The following is a 21,320-nucleotide window of genomic DNA, read 5'->3' as shown; positions in this document are numbered from 1 at the left end:
TCTGGCTGGCACCTTCCGAACGTGAACTCAATTTGCAGTCAAAGCTCACACATTACCAAGCTTGAGAAGCTTTTCATGTAGAGGATAATTTTTTTTAAAAAAATGTGTACATGGGCATGAAAACTGTGTACTTTAAAAGTGTGCACAAACATGTGTTAATCAATGGGAGACAATTGCAAACATTTGAATGCAGACCCAAAGAGGTACCCAAGGACTTTGCGAATGTCACACAAAAAGAGAAGAAAAAAGCTCACAATCTGACACAGACATGCATCAGACCAAGAGTCAAGGTGGGACACAGAGAACCTCAATGATCTTGGGTTTTGATGATTTCTACATCCCTGGTCATCTAAAATCCAATGAGTTTCAAAGGGGCCATTTCACACATTCAGCTGTCATCAACTGTCCAGTAACTGTGTGACATAAATTCACACATGTGATCCTGCCTTTAGTTGATACTTAGAAGGAAGAGTTTTATTCTCCCTTGCTAGTCAAGGTCTTGCCTAACAGACAATACAAAGGTCATGGCTGTGTCCCCATCAGAAGGGACTCTGGACACACGGTGCTAAAGTCTTGAGTAAACTACTGGCAAAGGGGGCCTGGTGGGGCGGTAAATGATTAATTCTGCAATCAACAACACTAGCATTTACGGTAATGGGGTGGGGAATGCAGAACACTTGAGAAACCAATCTTGACACGCAAACGGAAAACCCATCTCTTCCAAGAAGACTGGTAACTATTTGATGGAGATGAGAATGCCAATGAAGAGATAAAGGAATTTTGAAAACAGACCGTGGAGAGTGAGGATGAATTCAACGCTTCGCTAATTTGATGATGTGATATAGGAGGCTTTGGTGATCAATCGAGTTGCTATCTTTTTACCTTGCGTACTGATTTAGAATGCTAAGATGATTTACAATATGTATTATATAGTATATGCAACAAAGAAGCTTGTGATTCCTTAAAATCAAACCGATCTATTCCGGTATAGCTTTTGTGAACTCTGATCCACTTCAGATGCATGAAATGTTATCCTTACTTGGCATATATAGGAACTTATGTATCCCCCCCTCCCTCCCCCCTCTCTCTCTCTCTCACACACACACGCACACACATACAGGGTAAATAATTGTAAGCAGTGGGGTCAAAGAACAATACAATGCAAAGAAGTACAGTTTGTGGTAATTCTAAGTAAAGCTTGAGATAGTGAAACAGCTTGAGATAATTCAAAACAGCTGTAATTGGTGATAATGCTAGCATGACTGTGTTCAGTTAATTAAAATCTCCAGATGGACAGGAAACCATGATCTTGATTCAAGCCTAAACAGATAGAATCAAACTTCTTGAGAAGTTCTAATGCAGCACGTTCACCCCATAGTCTCCCTTTGAAGTTCCTTTGTTGGTGTCACAGCAGCTTTCAGTGTTCCAAGAGACTGAGAAGATCTTTCATTGGTTTCTGAATGCAGCCATTTCTGATGACAGATGTGGGTCTATTTAGACTTCAATGTTAGACTAACATGTTCCTCTTATGTAGAAAGGAAAAATGCGTTGCTTGCAGGTGATATAACACACTGAACAATGAGCAGGTGAATAAGTGCCTGATGTTGTGGATTATGTTAGCAGGACTAGAAACAGGGTACCACCTTCTCATGCATAAATTTATCTACCAGATGAATGTTGTCTTCCAAGATCCTGCTCCACATTCCGTTGCCTTCTGAGGTGCATTTGGCTGGAATGCAGGATTGAGCTCTTTCAATAGCAGCACGCAGATGGTGCACCTACCTCACTACCTCTTATGTAAACTGCCCAGAGAGCTTCAGCTATGGGGCAGAATAGAAAATAAATAAATAAATAATAGAGAGAGGCTCACCCAGCCTCATCTTTGCTGGCGTGCCAGACCTTAGGGTGGCCACATGTCTTATTTCACAGAGGACAGCCCTCTACTTGAAGGGCTGCCAGAGGGCTGCCCTCTGTTTGAAGACTTCCTCTAAATGAAGGGCCGTCCAGTCCAAGTTCAATAAAAACATAAAGAACCATCAGAAGAAAGAGCAAAACAACCCTTGAAGTTGCCTATCAACAGCGCCTGGACACCAGACTGAACAAGGTACACAGGTCACCTGGTCACAGTCTTCTATACTATGATGAGATGTACTGCCTTTCTATTTAAAATATAATAATTATTACTAAATTTGCATCTATACATATGAATTAGCACATACAAATTTTATGCAAATAGGTGTCCTCTTTTTCGGCAATTCACAGGTGGCCACCTGCCTTTGATTTCAATGAAACTTTACCCCTGCTACTCAGATTGGTTTTATCCAGTGCCAAATTTTCTTACTAGTGTAAATCCTGTGTTGCCACAGGGGCTAGTAGTCTGGGAACGATAGGATAATCATATGCTTTTCTCTCTCTTCTCATTCTCCCTCCCTTTTGTTTTTCTCTTTCTTCTCCTTCTGGTGTCCTTTCAGCTCTTCCTCCTCAGCTTCTCTTCCTCCTCAGCTTCTCTTCCTCCTCAGCTTCTCTTCCTCCTCCTCTCACTATCACCTCCTGACTTTTCTTCAGCCCCTTTCCCACATTCTGTCCTTTCATTGGACCAGCATTCTGAGAGCTCACGGGAGTAAGGATTATTTCACACACCTACACACACTGTGTCACAAGTTACATTAAATGCACAATGTGGGGCCTATGCATTAGCCTCCCCTTTGCCTCATATCCCTCTCGCCTCCCAAGCGGCCCAAAGCTTGAGCTTTAAACTTTTTCAAAGTTTCAAAATTTCCTACATTTCTATACAGCTCAAGCTTCAGTTTTAAACAAAAATGAGCAAGATCGGCCTGGCAGACCTCTAGCTGTAAATCTTACACTACTGTATTCTTGTATACAAGTATTATTTATCATTGGCATTTCTAGAACAGCTGATCGGCTAAAAAGCCATCAAGGCAGTGCGCAGAATTTAAAACAATAAAACCTCAGCACAATAAAAATAAAAACAATAAAGACACGAAAACATTAAAAACTGTAGTTTTTAAAAGGCTAAATTAAAAGATTTGTCTTTACATCCTTTCTAAAGGCACAGAGAATAGGAACTCATCATAGTTCTTGAGTGCGTGCCTTCCAGTTTGGAAACACAGGAGGAAGCCTTTACCACGTGCTTGACCAATGGGCTTCTGCGGCTAACGGTGCCTTCAAAAGGGCCTCTCCTACAGAACAGGACTCCTGGATAGGTTCATAGCAAGACAGGCTGTTCCATAGAGAGCCGGGTTTTTGTTCCCCACCTCGATCAGGATGGAGAGGCGGGTAAGAAAAAAAATTATTATTATTATTATTTGTGGTTTTTATGCCTCCATTATTATATTGTTGTTTTATATTGAGTAGTTTTCTATTAATGGTTGTTGTAAGTGAACTTGGGGGCCTTTGGCGCTGAAAGGTGATACTCAAAACTTTAAAAAGAAATAAACGAAAATAGATCCTGTAACAGCATCACCCAAATGGATATAGGGACAAAGTTAGAATCTGGGTTTGTTGCAGGAACTGATCCATAGGTTTCTGTTTTTATTATGTGGCCTGTTGATGTTAGTCAATAGCTATGTTAGAGTAGGGGGCTGTTATTAAGCAAGGGCAAGCTGTCCACCTATGAGAGGGAAGCTGTCATTACCAGAGTGGTCTGTAGATCACTGATAAAATGTTGAAGTAGTTTTAGCTGGGAGCTGTCGCAGACACTTTCTCTTCTGGGCCTGTCCTGTAGTAGATTACTGGGTATCAGCCTAGCCTTGCTGATCTGCTTTTTGACTTCATTGGGTGGGTGTTGTGTTGTTGGGCAGGCATTTCTTAAAAATACAATATCTACATAATGAAGTGAAAAAAGCAGAAAGAAAAACCAAACACTGAATGAATGTGAGAAAAAGCAGTTACAGATACTTAAAATTTGTTTACACTTTGAAATGAGGATTAAAAGGGCTTTGAGGAGGGATATGAAAGAAGAAAGGTGGCACCATGAAGGTATTCACTCTGTATTCAGGAAAGGGTAAAGGCAGAAGAACCAAGAACTAAAGGGAAGGAAAGGAACCTCTCGTGCAAGCACTGAGTCATTACTGACTCTTGGAGGGACGCCAGCTTTCGCTGACGATTTCTTGGCAGGCCTTATAGCGGAGTCAGGGCTGGGGCTGGACTATTTTGCGCCCTAGGCAGGTGAGCTGCTTTCACCCACCACCCACCCCAGCGTACCTAGGCGCAGGGCGCCATCTCACCCGCCCAGCCAAAGCGAAGCCAGGACGCTGGCGGTGGGGAGCGGCTTCAGAACAGCGTGCCTGGAAGCCACCCTCTCAGAGCCGCTGTGGTAGAGCGGCTTCCGGGTGTGTCATTTGGCACCCCCCCTTACCTTGGCGCTCTAGGCGGCCGCCTGAGTGGACTCTATGGTAGCACCGGCCCTGAGCGGAGTGGTTTGCTGTTGCCTTCCCCGGCCGTTATTACCTTTCCCCCAGCTAACTGGGTACTCATTTTACCGACCTCGGGAGGATGGAAGGCTGAGTCGACCCGAGCCGGCTGCCTGAAACCAGCTTCCGCTGGGATCAAACTCAGGCCGTGGGAAGAGTTTCAGCTGCAGAAACTGCTGCTTTACCGCTCTGCGCCACACGAGTTAAGCTTAAAACATTAAATTAAAATACTGTCCTATATTTTTCCAGAGAGCGGAAGAAGGTCTGAAGGAGGGAATTTTGGAAATGCCTCAAATGACTTCAAGCTCTCTTCAAAAGCATTGCCTGTCTCAAACCCCAGAAAAAACAGACTTTTTATCCAAGCTCCTAATCTTGTGATAAAAAGCAATACCGGTGACTAGTCTTCCACCAGTCATTTCTCTATTATTGGGTAGGTAAGGAAGAAAAGGGTAGCAGGGGCCAACATCTGTAGGGACGTCAGAGAAATCTGCAATGGATTCAAATTAATTGGATTTTTATGAATCCCACCTGCGGATTCCGCAGAGGACCGGCTTTTTCCAAGTCATGCAGATCCCATGGAACTGTGGACCATTTTTCACTCTCGAAGGAGGGGGATTTGCGCTAATTTTCATTAGTGTAAGTGTGCAATAGCACTAATATGCATTAGTACAAGTTGAACAGAATTGTGGTTTTGAAAACTCTAATTCCATCAAAGAGCAGACAACGGAACGAAAGACGCCTGACCATCTGCGAAACACAGGCAGAACAGATTTAAGAAAATCCATACATTTCTTAGTATCTGTTAGATTTTTACCACTGCAGGTAACACAAAGTCTGACTATTGAGCTGGTTAATCCTTAGACAGGAAGATAAAAAGCTGGCTCAGACAGTATGATATTGTACAGATTTCAGACTTGAAGGTTTAGTGCTGCCTGTTCTTTATAATGAATTGGAGAGGCAGATGCACCCCCCCCAAAAAAAAATAGAACAGCTAGAAATGACAAGGAACAGGAAAAACCTACATTTGGCAGAAGCAAATTTCTTCCTTACTTAAAACCTAGCAGCTACAAAAGAAACACCACAAGACATGAAATTCCTTCACATCTCTCAACTTCTTCCTTCCATTTGATTTACAATGAAAATTGATATATTGTTCTGGAATAGTACATATTAATAGGGACCAATATTGGGGGGATGGAGGGAAGAGAAGCTGTCTGTCTGTCCTGTTCAAAGTGTGATGCACTAAAATGGCAGATTGGATGCTTTAAATCAAGAGTTTAAGAAAACAACTAAAGCAATTCAATATTGAAAAAGTGATGGTTCACCTTGGTCGTTTTGGAACCCGAAACAAATGCATTCAAAATGGTCTCACACAGAGAGACAGAAATAATGCACTCATCCCTACCTAACCATATCTTGATTGATTGACTAATTGATTGATTGATTGATTGCATTTTTATACTGCCCAATAGCTGAAGCTCTCTGGGCAGTTTACAAAAATTAAAACCATAAACACCATTCAAAATATAAAACAAACAGTATAAAAGCATAATATAAAATACAATATAAAAACACAACCAGGATAAAATCGAGCAGCAATGCAGAAATTAATGCAGATTTAAAATACAAATTTAAAACAGCAAAGTTAAAATTAAGTTGCTAGGCTGCTAAAATGCGGAGAAAATTAAAAAGTCTTCACCTGGAGTCTGAAAGAGTATAGTGAAGGTGCCAGGCGAACCTCTTTAGGAAGCTCATTCCACAGCTGGGGTGCCACAGCAGAGAAGGCCCTCCTCCTGGTAGCCACCTGCCTCACTTCCTTTGGCAGGGGCTCACGAAGAAGGAGCTCTGAGGATGACCTTAGGGTCCAGGCAGGAACATATGGGAGGAGGCGTTCCTTCAGATAGCCTGGCCCCAAGCCATTTAGGGCTTTGAATGTTAATACCAGCACTTTGAATCGGGCTCGGACCTAGACTGGCAGCCAATGAAGCCGGAAAAGGACTGGGGTAATGTGGTCTTCCCTTTGTTAAGCAGATTGCTGTCTCTGAATGGTCTGAACAGAGGAAAACTCTCGGGGTTGGGGGCATATTTTTCTTTCCCCCAACTACAGCTGATAATGTAATGTGAGGATGTAATATACACATATGACAAAAAACCTTAGTTTGTGTCTGAGATGCACAGAGCCAAACTACCTGTTATGTTACTTGCATAGTGTGTAGACTAGGCTGTGTGGGTTTTTTACGCTAGTGTAAATGCATGCAGCCCAAATCTGGGTCTCGGAGGAGAGGATTAAACCTTTCCCTAGGCACATGAATTTCCTACAAAATTCTGCCCACAAGGAGGTTAAAAACATTCCCCCTTGTGGAGGGGGGCGGATTTTTTGGGGGGGCAGTATATATAATTTCTCCATTTGCTACCCGTATATCATTAAATGCAGGCAGTTGCAATTAGCTGATGTCAACCATCAATGGTATACCTCCAGGTTTTCGAACATTCACAGCATTCACCCGGAACTATCAATATTCACTTGTTAATGCGGATATTCATCACGTTTGGAGACACTATTGTAACATATCTATAGTGTCCCCAAATTTAAGACTTCTCCATACTGATCTTCTTCAAATCGCTTCCTGAAGAATCTGAATCTGCTCAAAAGATCTTCAGAGGCCAGCCACATCTACAACTATTCCTTACCAAGGGTGTTCTCAAACTTCTATCGCTGCATAAACTTTCAAGCAAGGATGATGCATTTGAAAAGCAAAGATAACTTTGCAATGCCCTCTGTTTAGCACCAGTCCGAGATTAATGTTACAAACCTATTTATACTTAGGAAACAAAGTGAGCTGCCTTATACTCAGACCATTGGTCCATTTAGCCCAATATTTTGTACAGGGGCTCTCCAGGGTTTCAGACAGGGCTATTTCCCAACTCTACCGGGAGATGCCAAGGATTGAACCTGGTAGCTTCCACGTGCAAAGCAGGTGTTTGGCCAGTGAGTTCTGATCCTGGCCCAAGTATTTCCCTGCAAATACTTTGTAACATCAATTCTACGTTTATTTAGAAAGCTTAAGTATTACCCTTATGCTTATTTTCTAGTACATAGGTGGGAAACGTGTGTCCATTTAGATGTTGCACAGCAGCTCCTATGACCCCTCACCACTGGCTATGCTAGCTGGGGCTGATTAGAGTTGCAGTCCAGCCATTTCTGGAGGGCCACAAGCTGCTCACCCCTAGTATAAGTTCAACTGTATCCAATAGGATGTACTTCCAGTTAGATACATTTGGGTTTCGGCTGTAGGAGAAATCGAAGGAAAAAACCTCGAAAGAATGGGGAGTGGGGAAATGGGAACTAGTCTGCTTAAAAATTAATACAAATGTTGAAAAGGAAGTGTGACTCACCAGTCATTTTCCCCTTCCTGGACTTCAGCAAGCTTGTGTTTATCTTAATAATTTATATATCAATTCACACTTTTCACTCTGTGCCAAGTTCCCCCCACCCACCCAATCAAATGTCTAAGTCTGAAAGAGTAAAGTCTTGCCAAGTGCCATACATAAGCTTTCTAGTTATTAAGGTTTTTAGAAACTAGGATAAAGATCTTCCAAAATGAAAACAAACTATAAAAAGGGAAAACATTAATCTATTTTAAACTAAGACCATTACAAAAATTGTCTCCCCCAAGGCTTAACATTGGTGGAAAAGAAGTCTCAAAGCTCAAAGTTGCCCAGTATATACCACTCAGACCTGGGCATTCTATCCTTTATTTTTATTATGAAAGAAAAAGTAAAATGGGAAGACAGACTTTCATCATATATACCCGAGATAAAAACAGTACAAGGGACAAGATTTTAAAACGAGAAAAGGAGCCATTTGCCAAAAGACTAAAAAATTCATTTTAACACACATGTGACTAAACAATATTATATAATCACCCTTGTTTTCTTTAGGAAATATGTGGTGCAGCCTTATCCATGTCTACTCAGAAGTAAGCCCCACTGAATTAAACGGAAATTAAGTATGGAAAGGACTGGAACACTTTCCCAACATATTCCAAAATCTCTCCGAACACATGTTATATAATAATGCATTGACCTGACTATCTCGCACCTTCAAAGTTGCAGACAATTTCAACATAAATCGTAACATACCAGATTTTATTGCACCATTCATCAGATGATGGCAGCTTTGTTTTCCTTCAATATTTATCTACTAGATATTCTTTGCCTTAATCCAAAATAGGCAAAGACCCAACCTTGAGTTCCAGCTCCTGTCCTATCCTCAGTCTAGGTACCATTCATAACTGTTGACCCCCAGAGAGATATCTACTGTAGTATGCATCAACCCTAAACGTAACAGGGTTTCCAAAACAACAACAATACAACAGCTCTACTCTATAGTCTTGGGCTGATTTTGGCCAGTCTGTTCTGAACAGGCTGTGGCTGGGTTCAGACAACACGATAGTCAACAGTGGGGTACTAATCAACTCGACAGTTGTTTACCTAGGGGGTGCTCTACACAAAACATGACAATCAACCGTAGTGTGGATTAGGATCAACAATGAGTTGACTATTAGTCCACACTGAGTTGACTCACTCAGCCCTCCCACTAGTATCCAATCACCCATTGCTGCTGGACTAGAGTGGCAGCCGCTGCTTTGACTGCTCTTGTCTTGCAATTCTGTGGCTGACAAATTAACCAACAGTGGTCGAGGAATAACCAACATAACTCAATTAGATTGTAAGCCTATGCGGCAGGGCCTTGCTATTTACTGTTTTACTCTGTACAGCACCATGTACATTGATGGTGCTATATAAATTAATAATAATAATAATAATAATAATAATAATAATAATAATAATAATAATAACCCACGGTGGTTCAAATAGCCTACTCTGCACAGCATCGGTTATTTGTGTTGGTTATTTCAGCCAAATAACCAACCCATGAATAAAAAAACTCCCGATGCACAACACAATAACCCACAGTGGGTTAAACAACCAAACATTGACTATTTAAACCACCATTGGCTATTGCGTTGTCTAAACCCAGTCTGAAATGGAATCGAACTGGATTCAGATGACCATTTCTCTGTACGTGTCAAGATTTGCCAGTTTTGAATCAACCTGGACTAGATCTTCACCTTTGGGGAAAGGTCTCAATACTAGGTCAAGATATCCAGATTGTGTCAACCTTTATTTGATCAGGTTTTTGTCAAGTCTTTTCAATGTGGAATGAGCCCTTTTCTGGACCAATGTACTGTATAGGTACAGTGCTAGTGTAGACTGTCTAGAGCCATTAAGAGCTAGGGGGAGGGGGAGGTGCAGAGGAGGGGCTACATGAACAAGCTTGGACAATATACAGAGGCCTTTAACACACACACAGCCAAAGCCTCCTTACTTTCCATTAGTAAAGCTCATCTGCCTAACAAATGTGGAACAGGTGACATTTTTTGCTATTATACAGAGAAAACATGAAAATGTTTAACCCATGATTTCTAACCGTTGCACAGCCAGGAAAAGAAACCCTAGCTATCCCTTATTTTAAAAATCAGCAGAATGCTGCTTTTTATCTGCCCCACTATCCCTTCAGTGATATTATCTGATGTCTAATGACATCATTTGTCTAATGACAAATTTATATATTTCCCAATTTTGCAGTTGCAGAAAGAAGTGATGTATCTCCATAGTCTGAAAAATATATAATGTGCAAAGTAGTATCAAAAGGGGATCAAGTGTGGTTTTATCTGTGCATTAAAATGAACTCTGAAAAAGAAGGATCCAAAAATGAGACTTGCACAGTCCTGGTTATTTTTATTTTTGTTGGTTATGCAGATAAACAAGAACCTGCACTATCTACTAAACCTGAATGGTATGTAACATGCGAACTAGCTTAATAACATCATGTTCCAAACTATGCCACATTGCTACCAACAACTGTACTTCCAGGCTACAGATACATACGAATGATGTGATTAATCAGCAAGATTTCAGTTTCACACTACTCTCTCCAGCATAAGGTCAACATGACTTCTTACCCAACTTGAGATTATTAATTATTTTGGACAGATCCCTAAAGTGCTGAAGTAGTTACTTCACCCTGCTGTGGACTAGAGTATCCCATCTGCCTTCCGTGCTGAGAGAGCTAAAAATTAGCCTAATTACATTTAACATGGATGTTCTTTAGTATTATTAGTCACTTGAAGTAGGCTGTAAAGCATAAAGATGCACAACACAAAAAGGGGGGGGAATAGCATTATATTTTTGGGTATGTGAACACTAGTTATAATTGTTGTCAGAGTTATAAGACCTCCTGATCAAGATCATATGAAATGTTAAGTCACGCAAAATGTTTCTCAACATAATAACTTTCAGATATAAGCAAGCACATTCCAAAACATCCCACACATTGCAGATACTTAAAATTGCTATCCGTTATATGATACTTAAAATTGCTATCCGTTATATCTTATTAGATAACACAGAAAAATGACAAAAGCACAGACCCCCCCTTCTAGCTCTTACTGGGGGGGGGGACTGAATTAGTGCAGTTGTGCAGACCTCCTCGAAACAAAGTAAACAACGAAGCTGAAGGTGGGTGACTCATTTCTTTAACAAGCTATTAATTTGTAGTTATTCACTAACAAGCTATTAATTTGTAGTTGCTCATTATGTTTTGTATATTGCTTGCTATGCTATGTTTATTCACTCTTCAATTAGGCAGCTGAAGTGCTAAACCCATCTCACAAACGTGAAGCTCCTTAGAAGAGAACGTAAGAACAGCTGTGCTGGATCACACCAAGGGTCTATCTAGTCCAGCATTCTGTTCATAGAGTGGCCATCCATGTGCCCCAATGAGAAGCCCACAAGTAGGGCATGAGTGCAATAGCACCTCCCATTCATGTTCCCCAGCAACTGATGTACAGAGGCATACTGCCTCCAATACTAGAGCGAATATGTAGCCGTCATGACTAGTAGTCATCGATAACCTCATCCCCCATAAATGTGTTTAATCCTCTTTTGAAGCTATCCAAAATGGTGGCCATCGCTACATCTTGCGGTAGTGAGTTCCATAGTTTAACTGTGGGCTGTGTTAAGAAGTACTGGATCTCCCACCATTCAGCATGTTGAGATGACTCTGGATTCCAGTATTATGGGAAAGGAAGAAAAACATCTCTATCCACTTTCTCTACACTGTGCATAATTTTGGACACCTCTGTCATGGTTCCCCCTCCCTCGCCTTTTTACTATGCTCAACAGTCCCAGGCCTTTGTTGTGCCAGAGGTTTCTTGTGTCATTAATACATGCTGCAGGTTTCCACCAAGAGCAAGCTTCTATGTCAAGATCACCCTCTGGAAAGAAGGAATGAGTGACACTCCAAGCTTCTTCTGTCCCATTTAACTTGAAAGCTATGCTTCACAGCACTGGAGATGTAACATTCTTCAATGACAAGGCAATACACTTTCCTAGCACGCAACTGTAAATACACGCTCCAAAGAGTGAAGCACTTCTACTCGGCACCATGCTAACAGCAGCTAAATCATTCAGTTTTGCCTTTAATACCATTCCCTCAAGTGAGCAGTCTGGCTATATTTCCTGGAGTATGGACTGGTTTGATCTTCTTGCAGTCCAAGGCACTCTCAGAATTTTCCTCCAACACCACAGTTCAAAAGCATCTATCTTCCTTCGCTCAGCTTTCCTTATGGTCCAGCTCTCGCAGCCATAGGTTACTACGGGGAATACCATTGCTTTAACTATGTGGACCTTTGTTGTCAGTGTGATGTCTCTGCTCTTAACTATTTTATCAAGATTTGTCATTGCTCTCCTCCCAAGAAGTAAACGTCTTCTGACTTCCTGGCTGCAGTCAGCGTCTGCAGTAATCTTTGCGCCTAGAAATACAAAGTCTGTCACTGCCTCCACGTTTTCTCCCTTTATTTGCCAGTTATCAATCAAGCTGGTTGCCATAATCTTGGTTTTTTTGAGGTTTAACTGCAACCCAGCTTTTGCACTTTCTTCTTTCACCTTTGGCCACATAATGAGAAGATAGGATACCCTGGAGAAGAGGCTGATGCTAGAGAAAGTGGAAGGCAAAAGGAAGAGGGGCCGACCAAGGGCAAGATGGATGGATGATATTCTGAAGGTGACAGACTTGACCTTGGGGGAGCTAGGGGTGGCGACAGCCGACAGAAAGCTCTGGCGTGGGCTGGTCCATGAAGTCACGAAGAGTCGGAAGCAACTGAACGAATAAACAACAAATATCCTGCTTTAGAATTCAGAGCTGCATATATTCTCCATACGTACAAACGTTTGGTATGAGCCTCAGAATTTAGAGCACCGAGAACATTACTGTTTTGGAGCAAGTTTCTAGTCCCTCATATCTGTAAAGGTAGGCTTAAAACCCATGGCCAATGCCAGATGTGGTCACAGAAACTAGGGGGCAAGAGGGAACATTGTCATCCAGCCTCTTTTGACTAGGATAATTTGTAATAGGCTGAATAATTAGTACATTAGCCTTGACAGGTTTGGATTACCTTGACAGAAGAATTCCAACTCCCCACCTGCCTTAAGAGAAAGTTTGGAGGTGGGAAGAAATGTGCATTCTTATTCAGATGCAAGAATGTAGGATACTATTTAAATGACCACACAAAAATCATACAATATGTAAGATTTCTAAAAAGCAAGCATCATCTCAGAAACCCTTAGACGCAGAGGTACTGCAGTATGATTATCTTTATGTTTGAAAGTGTGGAGGAGGCAGGATTAATTGTGACCACTTAACAGTGCAATCCGATACATGCCAACTGACTCCTGTTGAGTTCAGTGGAGCTTATTCCCAGATAAATAGATAGAAACCTGCAGCATTCGTGAATTAACGGCATAGGAGAGTTAAACTTCCTGATACACAGGTCAGTCTCTGAAATAAACCCAATTGAACTCAACAGGAATTACTTCTTAGCCACTGTGCTATACAAGCTATAAGTAATTCAGTCAAATATTCATCCAGATAAATGTTGAATTTGGTAGAGAGAGAAAATTGTGCTGCCAAGTTATGACCATATGGTTACCTGGGGGGGGGGGGGGAACTACACTACTGCTTTAAAGCGCTTTATAACAGTTTTGACAACCATTAGGGCCCAGGACACACTGCATATACAGGTTTCAAAACGTTTTCAAAACGTTTTCAAAGCACTTTAAAAGCAGTAGTGTAGATCCCCCCTGGATTTTTTTAATCCAACCTTTTGCAGGGCCGTGGGAATTATTGGAAAACAAAAGACCAGGAGGCACCAAAGTGCAGGAACAGGAGTTTACAAGGTTTGGAGGCTAAAGACACATATTTGATTTTGCATATGAAGGAAGAACACAGTTCAAAACACATTGGGCTCAAGAAAGCAGACTTCTGTGCACCGGGAGGGTTCCTCTCTTCTTTCCCAGTCACGATTTGGGACACAATCCAAAAGGCTTTGGCTCACTGAAGCCCAATGAAATCAAAAGGCTTACATGCACCTGTCCTTACGCCACATTGGATTGTGGCCTTAGGCTGCAAATCCAAAGCATGCTTACTTGAAAGTCATGTAGAAGGTCGAGCAGGATTAATATGATTTTGCAGACTTCATTATCCATCAAGCAGGGCACAACTGAAAGCAAAAGGCTACAGCAATTTGTACCCTATGGCATGACTCAGCAAAAGAGGCCGTCAGCGAGAAACAGCTCTGAGCAACTGTTTTCAGAGTGTCTGAAACTTTCAGTTAATGCTGAGCCATGATAAAACTCACTTCAGTCAGTCATTATTTGCACACGCGACTCAATGCAATATCGGCCTTTTGGCAGGGTGTGGCCTTCTCACACACACCTAGGAGGAACTACAGTTATCTGCCCAGACGGGCCACAGCTCAGGGGTGGAACACATGTTCTGTAGGCAAAAGGGCCCACGTTCAACACCACGGCATCCCTACCCGAGACCCTAGAGAGCAGCTGCCAGTCAGAACAGGCAATATCAGGCTTGATGGACACATAATCTGATCTCCTATAAAACAGCTTCCTGTGTTTAAGCAGAAGAGAGACATCCATGCGACACATGCTTTGAGGGATACAGCATTTGTCAAAAGCATACATATTGCAGTGGCTCTGTGTCAGGGTATATAAATGTGGATAATTTACAGCTCTGTCTTTACATCTCCCATTTGTTGAGAATGCCAGTATGATTTGCACTCATCGCTTCATCCTTCTAAAGGTATTAGCTATGTAATGCGCTTTCTAGTCCTCCTTGTGCTTGCAGTTGACTTGTTTGTGTCTCTGTATGACCATTTCCTTGAAGCCTGAAACCTTAGAGGCCTGGATTGGAAGGTCCTGCGTTTCTCTGTATGTCCCCTTCACCTATCATTCCAGCAGGCCCCGTTGAAATCCGGGGAGCCAAAAAAACAAGACAATGTTAGGAATTAATATCAAGAAGCACACAAAAAAAGATGCCCTTAATGGCCATATTATCAGCTGGCTACGGAGAGGACACGGTATGTCAAAAGGGCGGGATCTTTAAGATAAAAAGATCTAAATTGCTTTTAGACAGAGTTTATACTGTTGGGCATCAGCATGAACAGGGATTGTATCTTCATCCATCCATGAAGAAGCCAAACGCAGAAAATCAATGGAGGTCTTGATTATGAGCAAATGCAACCAGACATCCTCCATATGTGAAATCTCTTTGAAGTATTAGGTCATGATGCAAGCCCATAAAATGAAATAATTTGTTATGAAGAATTATGCCAATGTATTACTGTTGACTGCAACGGAGGCGCACTGCCCAAAAGAAATAGAGTTGAGGAATGCTTAGTGAGAGCCACCTTTGATTAGGAGGGGGGTCACTCACAAGGACCAATGAAGTCTGCCTTATTATCCCCACCACCACCACCACCTCCCATTACAGCTAGAGCAACTGTCGTACGAAAGCGTTCCAAGCCTTGCGTTGGGCCAGAATACCCATGGGGTCACATCCAAGTTATCAGCTTCCAAAGCACATCTGCTTAAATTTGCACACTAAGGCCCAAGCGACGTGTTTAGCATAAGCTCATGATTGAGTTTCTTCCACTTCAGACTGCAGATGTGGGGATTACATTTCTTTTCTTTCTTATTCTTCTTTTTTTGAAAACTTCTCCCGTGTTTTTTTTTTTTAAGTCTTCCCTATACAGAAAAATATCACATCAAGGCAAGAGCTAGGCTGGAAGCATTATCCCCAGTGCCAATTTTCTACACATAGGGAAATATTTTTAGGCGAGTTAGCATTTTTAAAACACGCACACACACAAAATTGCAGTCTGAAGTAGTACAGCTCGGGGAAGTTTCTTCATTGCAATTTTGCTGAACTTGTAGATGAGCCTTAAGTGGCAGGGTATTTATGCTCCCCAATTCTATGGGTGGCGTAAGGAGAATCCAACAAGGGAAATGTTATTTCCAGGTTTTGCGTCGTCATCAAGTCACCAGTTGCTTACATTTCATTGTGAAGTGACAGCAAAGGGCTTGGGGCAGGAGGGACCGGGACTTGGCATTGAAGAAGGGAAGGCGACAGATCTCCTGAGTTTTGTTGAACAATCAACACTGAATAATGCATGACGGAAAGTAGCTCACGGACTTGAACTAGGGTCCTTGTAAAAAAAAACACATTTTAAGCAGCATCTCCTTGTGCTTATCCTTACATACCCAATGCATCACCCATGCGCACAAGAGGGAGGCTATCACAAGGAACACCAAGGATTCCAGAAGCACAAAACAATCAAACAAAGCTTTAGAAAAAGACTTTAAGGAGAGTGGGAACTCAGTCATAATCCAATGAGGACTGGACAAGCTAAGGATCACAGAATAGGGCTGTGCAGGGAACCCCCGATTCACCTCGGAGGCCGGTTCAGAGCCCCCGAAGCAGCCCGATTCGCCTTGGGGTGCTTCCAGGATGGCACCGCCTGGCCTTAGTGCCGAAGCCGAGGTAAGATTCAGGCCCTCCGAGGCAACTCAGCCTTTTCTAGGTGCTGGCTGCCCAGCCGGTACCCAGAGAAGCCTCCCTTTCCCCGCTCTCCCCACTTACCTGCTGCCGCCGGCGGTACTAAATAGCTTAGTACCTCTATGGCCTCAAACTATGGTGGCTATAGATCAGTCACTAATTACTCAGAGCCCCCGTGATATCTAAAAATCACGCGCGGCCTGGTTGTTCTTCTTTGCAGCAGCAGGTAAGGCATAGGGCTGTGCCACTCCAAAGCAGCCTGAGATGCCCTGAAGCTTTGGAGCCGATCGGCTTCAGGGCGCCTCAGGCTGAGCCAGAACCACCTTGGAACTGAGGTGGGCCGAATCAGCCCACCTTGGCTCGGATTCGGGGCCTCGGCCTGAGGCTGTGCACAGCCCTATCACAGAATACTGAGTGGCAGAACAGGGAAGGAATGGAATGGAGCATCCTCAAAAGTGGGGTTCATTGGGTGGAACCCTGAACAGGAGTGCTGTTCTGGTCCTACTGGTAGAGTCTTATTAATAGCTCTCTTGCTTTCTCTGTTCTTTATCAAAGGAATGCCTGCAGCAGAGGAGCCTCCCCTTCCGGGCTGCAAACCAGCCCATGTTTACTGGCTGGACCTGTAAAAGCACGTTCTTTCAGGTAACCAACCAGGACTGGGATCTGAAGAACCAGTAAATCCCATTTTCTGCCAGACTTTGAGCCTGATTCTCCCCAGGCTCCACCTCGGAGCCTGTACAGGGAGTTTGACTTTTTGAAGTCACAGCAAGCATTGTCACTATGGACATTGAGGAGGGGAAGGGAATGCAACGCTGCAACCCCAAACCTATCTCTTGTACAGGCCCACGGCATGACAGCTCTCCGGAGTAATTGCTTTGTATCGGATCTGCATACCGATTTGATGCATTTATACAGCAAAATGCCTCCCTCACCCAAATCTCAGGAGCTTCAGCCCCTGGCAGACTAAGGCCATGCAAATGTCGGGGAGCCAGTATTCATGTGAGACTTCTGGGTTGGAGGGGTGAGGGAAGAAATCACAGTCTGTGAGATAACCTTTAATATTCTCTATTTTGTATCCTTGCTAGGAGTATACAAAACAAAACAGCATATGCAGCCAAGTCAGATGGCTTCTTCAGTCTCTCTCTCTCTCCACAAAGTTTACTGTCAAGTCAATTCATATTACAAAATCCGAATCAAGAGCTTGTCATGCCTTTGGGACTGCAAAAGAGCTGAAGGGCCAGACAGGTACCACTGTTGTGATTCATTCCTGCCAAAACACCACCAAAGGGCTCTGTGAACCCTTTCCCTCCAATTCAAGAGAGGTTTGGGCAGAACCATCCAATGATACATCTTTCTTACCCATATCCTTGCTCAAGGGTGACCCCAAGACATTTTGCTCCCTGAGGACAAGATGGCGGCCCATCCCCTGAACAGAAGCTGGCTGGACTGGCGGTTGAAATTTACTTCAACACTTGCCAAGGGATAGTGACCTCCACCACACCTAAGCAGCAAGCTGGTTTAAGGGGCCCAGGTCAAGAGATCTATCCACCAACACAGGGAAACAATTGGGTAATCCAGGAGAAACAGCTGGAAGGCTGCCACTGTCGTCTCCTAGCACTTTCCACCTGAGGCAATCGCCTCATTCTGCCTAACGGTAGGGCCAACCCTGCCTGGCTCTCACAAGGAAGTGAGCAACCAAGGTACATAATGGGAGGGGGCTTCTACCACCTTTGCTCCTATTCATACAGATGGGAGCCCTTTGCCCAAATTGTAGTCTACATGAGAGAAGCTAGTTGAGATGCATAACGGAGTGTCCTTCAGGTGGTGGCCACACAGGCCCTCCATCAGCACTCCACATCCCCAGGTAGATATGAAGGGCCCAAAGGTGCTGCCACCTGTTTCCAGATTGGGCCCAATCCTAGTCGCCCATTAACCCAGCTCAGTTTTTACCTGGCAGAGAACAACTGTGGGCCACCTGCCATTTTAAATTTCCCACAATGTCCAGAACACTAATTTGGTCCCTTGCGGGAAATGTAAGTGGCAGGTGGCTCAAAGCTGCCTGCTTCCCATTGTGCGACTGGTGCTGTCCATCATTACTGGTATGTCTGCCCAGCAGGAGAGAGGCCAGGGCCACTTACAAACCTTCAGCTAGCCCTGGGACCAGCTAAGGAGCCTCTGGGAACCAGATTAAAGACATAATCTTATGCATGTCCTACAATTCACAGCATTCCCCCAGCCAGCACTGTTCGTTGGGGAATGCTGGGAGTTGTAGGACATTCTTCTGTCTAAACATGCATAAGATTGCATGTGTGCTTTTTCAAAGTTTGAACATGAATCTGCTAAAAAAAAATCACTTTTTGACCCAGGACATCCACTCAACTATGTGCTGCAATTAGGCACCAGAGGTGAATTGAATCAAACTCTGGTGCAACTCAGGATATAATGGCTACATCAGAGATGCACAAACTCAAGCCAGGGGGCTCAATATGGCCCACCAGGGTTGCCCAGATGGCCATGCTCCCTTTCCCTGGTCTCACTTTCCCCTCCCCCCCCAAAAAAACAACACACCAATATTTTCGTAGTTTCCGAACTTCTGTGCAGTTCTTCCCCCATGTGGAAAGGTTGACATGCCTCTCCTAATCTTTAGTTACTGGCAGTAAGAGCTTTAAGCTAAAAGATGCTGGACTTTTGCCCATGACCCTTTAGCCCCAACCCCCACTGACATGCGGCCCCCGAGAGCTTTTCTGGAATGGAATTCGGCCCTTCAACACCCTATACGACAGACCACCCATGAGCTCAGATCTAACCCAAGATTCTATGAAAAAGGCATCCTAGCAAGTCATGATGCACAGGTAAGCAAGAGAGCTTTGGCTATTGGGCAGTATAGCAATGCAATAAATAAATAAATAAATAAATAAATAAATAAATAAATAAATAAATAAATAAGTTGTGAATGGAAGCCAAATAATTCCACTGTAATTTATGGCTCCTTCAGACAGACACAGGGCCTTCCAAGGCCTGAACGTTACATGGCAAGTTCAGGACACACACACCTCTTTCTGCAATGCACTTAACTGTAATTCTAGGTTCAGTTTTGCTTTAGTTTTGGATACTAGTGTGCCTTTTATTGGTTTGTTGGCTACTTGCTCTTTTTCCAGTTCCTCTGACGCTTACAGCACTGTGCATCAAACCTTGTAGAGTGGATGTACTTCATGACACACTGAACTATATTTTACCCATGAAAAAAAAGCTGCCAGATGTTTCATGCTGTCTGATTTTATTAGGTCGCTGGATAAAGAAGAGTACAAGTTCTTCCTTTAAACACACACACACACACACACACGAATCCATTTTCTGTACAGTGACATTTCCCTGCCCCCTCCCCTCCACACACACAAATAGAGTTGACTTTAGGATTTGAATTAATTTTTGTGTTACAGTCCTAAGGCCCAGAGGAATTAAAGTCAGGTTTTCCAGATCAGAAAGTTCTGCTCAGCAATATCTAGTACAGCACCAATGATCTGTTATAAGTGTGAATGGCAAGGGTTAGGAGCCTATAACGCACTAGATGTTGGACTATAATTCTCATTATCCTTTACTATTGGGTCATACTGGCTGGGACTGATAGGAATTAGAGTCCAACAACACCTGGAGACTGCAGGTCTCCCACCCCACTGTTAATAAAAGAACCGTACTTAAGCTGTTTTTCTGATGTCATTTCACATTCATAAACGTGACAGAACACCAGATGTGGAAACTGTATTGTGTTCTTGAAAATCTCAACTTCCATTTACAATAAAGGATGGAGAGCATGTTCTTGGCCTATGTATAAGCTCCGTCCGACGAGTGTTTTACTGCATGCTCATTACTGGGCACTCATGGGTTGCTCACATGACATTTTCTGCCCCTTCTGGCCTTTGTTGCACGGCAAAAAAAACCAGAAAAAGTCCCTCTGCTGCTCTCTCCTACCGGACTGAATGGGCCTGAGTACTTCCTGTTTTCAGGAAGCGATTTCAGGAAGTGATGTCGGAGTGACGACCGAGAAGCGACAGGAACTGCGCATTTCGACCGAGATGTGATGGGGCTCTGAGAATGACTCCAACGTTGAGTGGAGTTCTTCTGCATCATGCATTCTGGTTCTGAGACCATAGCTCCAAATCATGAATCTCCCCTCCCCAGATCTCAGCTACTGGACTCAGAAAAGACAATGCAAATTGAGATTATGCGTTTTAAAAAATAAAGAAAATGTCTATTTGCATTACAACGATCTGTATAATTTGTACAGAGCCTAACATCCGGGCTTCTAGAGATAAACATTTTAAATTTTTGGCTTGAAATATAAACCTGTTTCAGACTGCAATCCAACACCCACACACTCGGGAGTGAGCCCCATTAAACACAGTGGAACTTACTCCTAAGTAGACATGAATATAATAGTTACTTTCTTTCCTATCTCAATTTCAAGTTTCTTTTGTCTCTCTTCTAAAGTAACACGCAACAAGTTGTAAAACTATTTATCGGTATTTATAAAAAGAGAAGGAAGAAACCATATTTGGATCCGTAAACTCTAAATAAGGGCAAAGAGGGATAGCACAAATTAGCAAGCAACAATAAATGCTACTTAAAGCACCACCCACCATTTTAATGGGTCACAATTGCTATCCTTGACAGTAACAAATACTGGAAACTTAATATAAAATAAAAATACTGCACAATTTTGACCATTCTTCCCTTCTACTCATTTCTAAAGATCAGTGGCTTTTGGAAATCTTGCGCAACATGCTTCAGAAGCCTAGTGGCCAAACTATGGCTATTAAGGTGCTAATCTATGCACGCTTACCTGGGAGTAAGCCCCTATTGAACACAGTGAGGCTTACTTCCAAATAAACATGCATAGAATTGCACTGTAA

At 42.9% G+C, this 21,320-nt stretch overlaps 1 long non-coding RNA gene across 1 annotated transcript; it reads left to right on the top strand.

The window, feature by feature from the left end:
- The first annotated feature begins 703 nt into the window (after window positions 1-703).
- LOC134400360 (uncharacterized) lies at window positions 704-19,314 on the top strand. The gene is made up of 5 exons (XR_010025576.1): window positions 704-854; window positions 3,071-3,297; window positions 10,901-11,018; window positions 16,966-17,052; window positions 17,496-19,314. It is a non-coding gene; the product is annotated as an uncharacterized LOC134400360 (long non-coding RNA).
- The last annotated feature ends 2,006 nt before the right edge of the window (window positions 19,315-21,320 follow it).

The sequence above is a fragment of the Elgaria multicarinata genome, chromosome 6 (genome assembly GCF_023053635.1).
Source record: "Elgaria multicarinata webbii isolate HBS135686 ecotype San Diego chromosome 6, rElgMul1.1.pri, whole genome shotgun sequence".
In the NCBI taxonomy this organism is placed as follows: domain Eukaryota; kingdom Metazoa; phylum Chordata; class Lepidosauria; order Squamata; family Anguidae; genus Elgaria; species Elgaria multicarinata.
The sequence above is the reverse complement of the archived record's forward strand: the minus strand, read 5'-3'. Positions and strand labels throughout refer to the sequence as shown.